The sequence below is a fragment of the Nymphaea colorata genome, chromosome 2, assembly GCF_008831285.2.
Source record: "Nymphaea colorata isolate Beijing-Zhang1983 chromosome 2, ASM883128v2, whole genome shotgun sequence".
In the NCBI taxonomy this organism is placed as follows: Eukaryota; Viridiplantae; Streptophyta; class Magnoliopsida; order Nymphaeales; family Nymphaeaceae; genus Nymphaea; species Nymphaea colorata.
In genome coordinates, this window is record NC_045139.1 from 5092870 (window position 1) to 5101767 (window position 8898).

Below are 8898 nucleotides of genomic sequence, written 5' to 3' on the forward strand. Positions count from 1 at the left end.
AAGAGTTTGCTTTGGGAGAAACCCTAGAGCATTCTCACTTGAAGACTTAGGGTTTCTCTTGAGTTCTTTCTCTCTCCCTTTTCATCTTTCCATTTCTCTTCATCTTCAACATTTTGGGAGCTTCATTCAAGGTAAGTCTAAGATCATTCAAAGGAGGGCTTATTTCCAATATCAATCACATTCGAGGTATTTAATCTTCTTCTATTTCTATTTTCATTTCCTTCTTTTCTTTCTTCTTCATCTTCCCATGGCCATATAAAATAGCCATGAATCTCTATTTTTAGACTTAAGAGGCTATGCTCAAGTGCACCGAGAGCATGAGATGATATTTTATTTTCATGCTTATATCATGCAATCTTTCCTTTTCATATCATCCTTTTCCTCTTGCCATCTCCCAATGGCCATGCAAGATAGCTCAAATGATCCATAATCAAGAGCTACTCTTGAGTGCACTGGGAGTATGAGCAAGACGGAACAAAATCCATATCTTCATTTATCTCCAAAAATATACTTGCTATATTGTCTTCATTCATCATTCATGCTTGAAATGATGTTCATGCGTGATATTCTAATCTTCCATTTATGTGAGCCAATACACGATGAGAGTGAGTCTTTAGGGTTGAGATTTCTTCTTGTGACTTTTGAGGTTGGGACTTGTTTAACCCGGGAAAAACCTTCGCGAAATATGTACATGTTAATATGCATTTGCATGTCATTTTGCGCTAGTTTCTTTCTTAATCACCCCATTAGGAACCCTAACGAGTGCCTCGTTATATTGCTTGTTTTTCTTTCATATCCAATGGTGGAAGAAATATATCCCTTGTGGCAAACCAAATCATAACATTCCATGTTTAGATATGAATCATATTTTTCAAAACATTTTCAAAAGAAACTTCTCTAATGCGGCCTTGGAGACTTAACTTAGGTTCTTGCATGAGCCCAAGTTCCCTTCCGGCCTATATCAAAAATTGAAGTCGGCTATTTTCAATTCACTTTTTGATTTTAATATTCATGAAGACATATGTGTATATACATGTTATATACGTATGTGTGCACATGAATATCTTTTTTTTTTCATTCTCTCTTTATGATTTAACATATCCTTTTACAAACTCTCATATACGTATATATAAATATATATACGTGTATTCCATTTTAAATCTCTCTCTCTTTCTAAAACGATATTCTATTCTCTATTTGATTTAAGCTTCATTTTCACAATGTTTCATATACGTATCTATACATATATACATATGTATATATAAACATGTGTATGAATACGTATCTCTCTTCCTTTTAAATATTTGATTTATGATTTTCAATATTTTTTTTTTTTTCTATATCTCTTTTGGGATGTAGTCTTTCAACTTTTCCGTTCTTTCAATATCTTACCATTTAAGATTTAAATTTTTCATTTGCCGACTTTATTAAGACCACAAACCAAGTAAAGACCCAATATTGGAATCATACTTATGGTCTACAATCCTAATCCATTTTCTAAAATTTTTCTTTCTAATAAACAAAAATCTTAGATGTATGTGATGGTAGAAATGTCATTAGATAAATGTTGTGGTACGAATGTTTCATTCTCTTTTAATCATATAGGATCAATGCATTCATGCAAGCACAATCACTTAATGTCACTTGTGAGCACGATCACATCTCTAAAAGAACTTAAGCAAGATGAGATTGAACTTTAAATAGGTGGTAACCGAATTAGAGCAAAATCTCAAACCTACTTAAAGTCTTAAGAGAACACTAAAATGATTTCAAAATGACTTTTCAAGCTTTTCAATGATATTCACAAGGATTTCTTTCTAGCTTTCCCAAAACATTTCATATTCTCTAGCAACTCTCAAAAACCTTTTCAAAAGTTTGAAACATCAAACTTTTAATATTTTTCTACACCGCATATAGGATCATAAAGATGTTTAAGTTAAAACGAAATGCATCAATGATAAACATAGCCCTTGGGTTGATTACCCCCGGTAAAGGCGCCGGGAACGGTCGATCCTCGTACCGACGGGCGAGTCTCTTTCTTTCCTATTTCAAAACAAAACCTCATTTTTCTGGAGCACTCCAAAACTAATAAAAATTTTGGGATGCAAACAGGAAGGCAGCGAGTTTGAGCTTTGCATTTTGATCATCGAACCTGAAGGGTTGGACGTCCTTCGGTCGCCTGATGTTCTGGATTATTTTTTTTATGAACGAAACGGGAAAACGCTGCTGACTCTCTAAGTATATAAAATTCATGCAATATACTTGCACAAAATAGATCTTATTAAGGATCCATGAAACCGTAACAATTGGAATACCTCACAGGGTTGAATATTTCACAAAAAGCGCATATAACTTTGAAAACGAATAACAAAAAGATACTCATATTTTAGTCATTTTAGATTCGTTACCTAGGTTTCATTATGTTCCATACTTTAATATAAAATATTCAATAATGGTTCAGCCGCCGCTTAGCTGCTCCATTGTGGGCTGACGGTTTTCAGATAATCCAGAATCCATCATAACAAAGATCCAATCGTTTTCCAGGATTTGAAGCCAAAATGGTGGTCAACTATATTAATCCTTTTTTACCATTAGCACTTATTAGTTATTTTGCCGTCCACCTGAACGTACTCCCTTCTAAAAAATTCAGATCCGAATGAAGATTTGGATCTGAAACTCCAAAACATGTCCTGATTCAGCGTATCCAATCACATTCCGTGGAATTGCCTTCCTGAATCTAATTGTTTTAGTCGGATCGGATCTCTCCAAATATGTTTACTTATTGTTTATGGACTAAACAGACTGTAAATGATATGAGATTCTCCTTCTTGGGCTCCAAATATGTTTTTCTCCAGTATAATACAACGAGTTTGAGAAAAAATGGGAAAAAAACCTACAAAAACTAAGTAAATTTTAAAAATTTAAAAATATTAACAATGAAGGAAAAATGAAGTAGATGAGAAACTAAAAAGACACCACAAACAATAAGTAGATAAACCACAAATAAAAATAAAAATAAAAAATAAAAAAAGATGCTTGTCATTAAAAAATATTAAAATAACCTAAAAAACACGCGCCTTTTGTTTTTGGCTTTTTATGTTGTTTCCGAAATAGAAGGTTAACAATTGACCATTAAAAAAGAAGTCCAAAGGCCTTCGGCCGCGTAAATTTGAGTGTCCAAAAGAACCAGACCTAAATGGTTACCATCGCAGACCTTACTTACTTTTATTTAATCCGTAGCGGCTCATAGAAACACATGAAATAGGAGCCCTTGAAGGCCAATTTCAAATATTCAGATCTGATGATTTGAGATCAAATCAGACCTCTATATGTAAGACTGGCGTGGGCAGTGGCCTACGCCAGCCTCTAAGATCTTGCAATATCTCAAATCCATAGATTTAAGATCGGACATCACCCCACAAATCTGATCTTAAATTCATGGTTTTTAACATGTAGCATGAATTTGAAATTCATGCTATTAAGATCCTCATTTGTTTAAACTGAAGATCTCTCAAAACAAGTCTTTTAATGCAACCTCGGATCAAAACACAATCTAAAGGAAAAAACCAAGATTAAAGATGATATAAATGAGTTTTGTAAATGAGTTTTGAAGACACAGAAGAAGCATTCATATAAAAGAAGAAGAAGAGAAAGTACAAAAAACGATTTGAGGCATCTCTCTCTCTCTCTCTCTCTCTTTTTCTCCTCCCTCTATGTTCCTTGGATTGGTCAAAGTTATTACTCGAGCCTCTATATATCCCTGCGATCTCTTTCACTGCACCTAGGGGTGAAGATGTCTTTCTTTTTTAGGATGTATTTTTTAATAAAATTATATTACGCCAAAGAGAAAATATTGCCTCTATTGTTGTATTATTCCTGGGAAAATGTGAGATTTTGGAAGGTAATTGTTTCTATAAAAGATCCCATTTGTTGATATTTTAGGATATTGTGGATGTGACCGTTCATTTTGAATAATAATGTACATAGAAACACATGATCAGATGATACTTTTAAGATAAGTGATAATTTACAAGGAGTGAGGAATTTGCACTAAGCATCACCATGCACATAAAATTGCAAATAATTAGATGGATACTGGTGAACAAAAGCAAGACATCTTCTTATATATATCAGATAATTGAACGGGTCCAAATGATCGTCCTCATACCACTTAGTTAATCCTCCAATTGGCCAGCCTTGAGACGTGCCCTTGAGTCATGCCCATGTCATCATCATGGAGGAGGCTTCACTAATCTATGATGATGTTAAAAGGGTCCATTCATCCTTCATAATAGCTGTTAGAAAGATATACTATCAATACTTAGAAATTAGGATAGAAGTCAAAAGATTACAATGCCTCCAAATTTGAAAAGAAAAAAAAAACTTTTGGAAAAGTGAAAGGAAATTACTTTTGGCAAGACTGCCTAGAAAATTTGTTTTCGTACCTGTTGCCGCGGTACTCGTAATCCTAGATCAGTGACTAGACTACCTAAACAAGTAGTTTTTTAAATAACTATATAGTGAAAAACCTAGCTAACATACAAATAACAAAAAGGAGTAACTAAGGACTAGCAAATAAATACATTCTATAATTTGTAATAACTATTCTTTAGACATTGAACAAAAGCTTCATATGCACTATATTCAAGCTTCAGCTTATATTGTTAACATGACGTCATTGACCGTCTTATCTGTATTATCCCCAAAAGTTTCAGTTGCATCCAAGTATTGACTCCATCATAGACTGCGGATGTCTGTTTTATAGATTTTCCAAACATTTTCGTTTTTTAGATTAATTCATGTTATGTAAATCTAGAAATATGATTTTTTATTATAAAACTAAGAAATAATTTTTTTGAAAATTTATTTCTCAGTCATCACACACACATCAAAATGAGAATTAAAAGATTTTTTCCATTCATTTATTTCAGGAAACTTATTTTTTAGATTTTTTTTTTCAATTCCAGGTTTTAATCCATCAAACGGCCCCTACTGAAAAACTTAATGCCCTTTTATCTCTCAAATGGTGGGGGCCACTCTCCTGTTCTCCACGGCAATGAACCGTGGCAGATTTTGCGGCATTCAAATGTCTTTTATTTTTTATAATAAATGCAAAAAAAATCTAATAAAAAGAAATAGAATAATCGGACGTTCACGGATTAGACTTGGATCGGATATAACATCAGCATAAATAAGTAATCTGGTATTGTTTATTAGTATCAGAGTTCATATTCAGATTTAGATATACAAATACTAAATGTTAACACTCCAAGTTCAGGAAACGTGTGCCATGGTCAGACGTGATGGTAAGTGGTAGTCTATGGAAACAGGCAACATCTCTAAAGTAGTATAATGTGATTAATGCAGCATAGTGGTACGTGATCCGCAGCAGGCTTATCAACTTCATGGAGAAAAGAAGACGATGAATGAAAAATGAAAGTTTTTAAGATGTGACCGACTTTGCTTTAACGAGTGGATTTTAATGTGATGCCAATGTCCAGTTGCCCACTCGTTGGAAGTTGGAACACGTCGCTCTGTTTGAGAAACTATAAAAAGCAAGTGTTGTGTATTAATATGCTTGAACATTATTAATTATTAAGACTAACATGCTTGCCCATTTAGAGTAAATAAAAGGTTCCTCACGTTTGAATATTTTTCATCTAGCAGCGTACTACAAAGCGATTAAATGAAATTTATACTTAAGAAGAAAAAAAAAAAGAAATTAAAGGAAAACATAATAAGAGAAACTAGAATATTCCTTCCTGAACTGGGCATGTCTTTGATGTTTCATTAAAAGTCAGGTGCCTTCTGCTAGGAGCCCCTACTATATACTTTGCTAGCTAAAGTTTAGTCATTTTCCAACCCAATCGCTTCAACAATATGAATTTCGAGAATTTTAAAGATGATATCTAACCCAATCGCTTCAAAATCCATGGTTCCGATCTAATCACTTAATTATGCTCTGAAATTCTTAAAAAAAAATGTCCTTAATTAATCCATAAATTTAACTACAAATTTGGTATAACTTTGCCCACAAATCAAAGTCTTATCATATCCATTTCAACATACACATTCATGGGTTTCAAATGCTTCTGATTAATTTATTTGTAGCTAACAAACGTCTACATTTTGTTTCTTGATTACGTTGGGTGATAGTTAAAGAGGCGCTGAATGGATTAAACAATTCAGAATCAGGTCTTGAGCCGATTCAATCGATTCACTCAATCCAAAACCGAGTCCGCTAGACTCTACTTCCATTATTTGACTCAGAAATACAGTTGGGCATCCGGCCTGTCCGGCCCGATTTGAAGCCCACTCGGGCCTGACCGCCAAGGCACCGGACGACGGCCTGGCCCCGTTCAACCTTGTTAAAATAAACAAAAAAAAAATTAAAATATAAAAATTTGACGTGCAAACATATATTTTTAATGTAAAATATGTTAAAATATAATTAAAATATTTATATATTATATTGTTGGACCGAACCTAGGCCAACCCAAAATGGAGTCAAGCTGGCCTGCAGACATTTTTAACACCCCGAGCCCAGGCCGCTTATCCGACCCAACACTCACCTCTATTAAGGAAGCACTTGTTGGCAGGGGTGGAGGTAGACGTGGGCTTTGTGTGGGCAATTGCCCACACAAACTAAACAAGCTTCTTATTTTATATTGATATTTTTGAACAAATTTTCTTATTTATTTATTAATGCCTCTTAAAATTTCATACATAAAGTCTATGAACCGAATTTTTCTAACTCCAATTATTGGTTTTACTGTTGTTATTCATGCGATCTAAAACTCAATAGACAGGCTTCTCGATTTAAATGGGATTCACCAATTTTCTTGCGGTTTCTCTACATGAAAATCATGTGAAAGTTTTGATATTAATATTTTGTTATTATCTTGAACGACCTTTGTTTGGTGCGGCGTCCCATGAACCTATTAGAAACATTGGGGCAGCTTTTTTATCCATCTTTAATTTGTTCAAATGCTCATGATTTTTGTGTTTCTTGAAGGGAGATACAAAAAGAATCGTGTCAAGAAATATACGATTCTATAAGATTTCATAGGAAGAAATATTCAATTATGTCATTTTGGAACATGTCGTTTGGGTTTTCTAGTCACCTAAAGTTGGTAATTGCTAGTTAATCTAACTCTACAGATTTCTTAAAATGTACAAAATTTATAGGAATGAAAAAAAAAAAAGAAAATCCATGAAAATTAAGTAATAAGCCGTCAGATATAAAATTAAATCTTTAAATCAATTCATTTTATAACATGCGGTCTACACACTAGATTTTTTTGCTTTTTTCTAATCTAATAACTTTGAATGCCTTAAGGGCACACATAAACACAGATTACATCTTATTAAGAACTGCATGCTGCAGAAAATATAGAGTGGATATTACTTTAATTTTCTACACCGACCAAGTTAGAACTACAATAGAACATTGGTGAACTTATAGTTACTCATTTCAACTCAAAAGTAGTGTCTGCCACCTTTGCAGTCCATCAAAGTAGCACTAACTATAATTGAATTGAAGACTGAGCTTTCACTAACTCACTAGCCTGATTAGCTACGCGACGCCCTTTTAGGTAGGGGTAAACATGAGCCAAGTCGAGCCCTAGTTCAGCCAGCTCAAGCTCAACTCGACTAATGAAACCTAGAGCTCGATTCGGTTCGAGCTAAAGAATAGCTCGACGGAAGCAACTTGAACTTGACTTGGCAATTACATCTTGAGTTTGAACTCGACTTGATTAAGGCTCGACAAACTCGTTTGAATAGAGCTGATATTCATTGTTACGTGGTGAGCTCAAGTTCGACTCGATTAATACTCAACAAACTTGTTTGAATAGAATTGATATTCTTCATTACATGTTGAGCTCAAACTCAAATCAGTTAAGGCTCGACAAACTTGTAAACTTGTTTGAATTTATTGACTTGATTAAGGCTCGACAAACGTGTAAACTTGTTTGAATTTATTGACTTGATTAAGGCTCGACAAACGTGTAAACTTGTTTGAATACATTGACTTGATTAAGGCTCGACAAACGTGTAAACTTGTTTGAATACATTGACTTGATTAAGGCTCGACAAACTCGATTAAGGCTCGAGCGCGACTCAGCTGTTACGTGTTGAGCTCGAACTCAACCCGATTATTTGAACTAGTCGACTCATTAACTCAAGCTCAACTTGTTAAGAAAATGACTCGACTGAAACTCGTTCACGAGCCGAGTTAGTAATTGTTCACCTCTACTTTTAAGCAACTTTAGAGTTACAAACATTAAAGTCAAAGCCCCTATTAGTCGCTTGAGCCAACATGTTGAAGTACTCAAAGTCAATTACTTACACCACGCATATGTTCTTGGATAGTCTCCTGCAATCGGCCAACTCCAACTTGCCAGTATAATTCGCAAACTTGTGAATCGAACCCACATCAATTACCTATTGGGTCATGAGTTGACTTTGCAACTTATCTTTCTTTAAGTCGTAAAATTTTTATAGTATGATGAAAAAATTGAACATGCACATTATAAAATATCAAGTACCTATGAGGTAAATACATTCAGATAACCATAACTTATGAACAAAACTAAAAAAACGAAGACAACTAATAAATAAAATGTGTTAGAATAATTTATTTCTAAGAAGCAACTATTCTTTTAATTTTCACTGATATTGGCTAATAGTTAGATGTAAATGAAATTAATGATTGAAACTTGGAAGCTGATTCAGCCGGCCTAGAACCGAGTCCTGTAAGGTTCATTTGCTTTAAGGTCGGCATTTCACTAAATCCTTAGTCTTCGCCAATCCAAGTTGACTCCGGCCAATTCGCTCACATGATCTTGCGTTACAGTTGTTTTTCCGTTTCGTAACACAAACAGGTTTTTTTGGAAA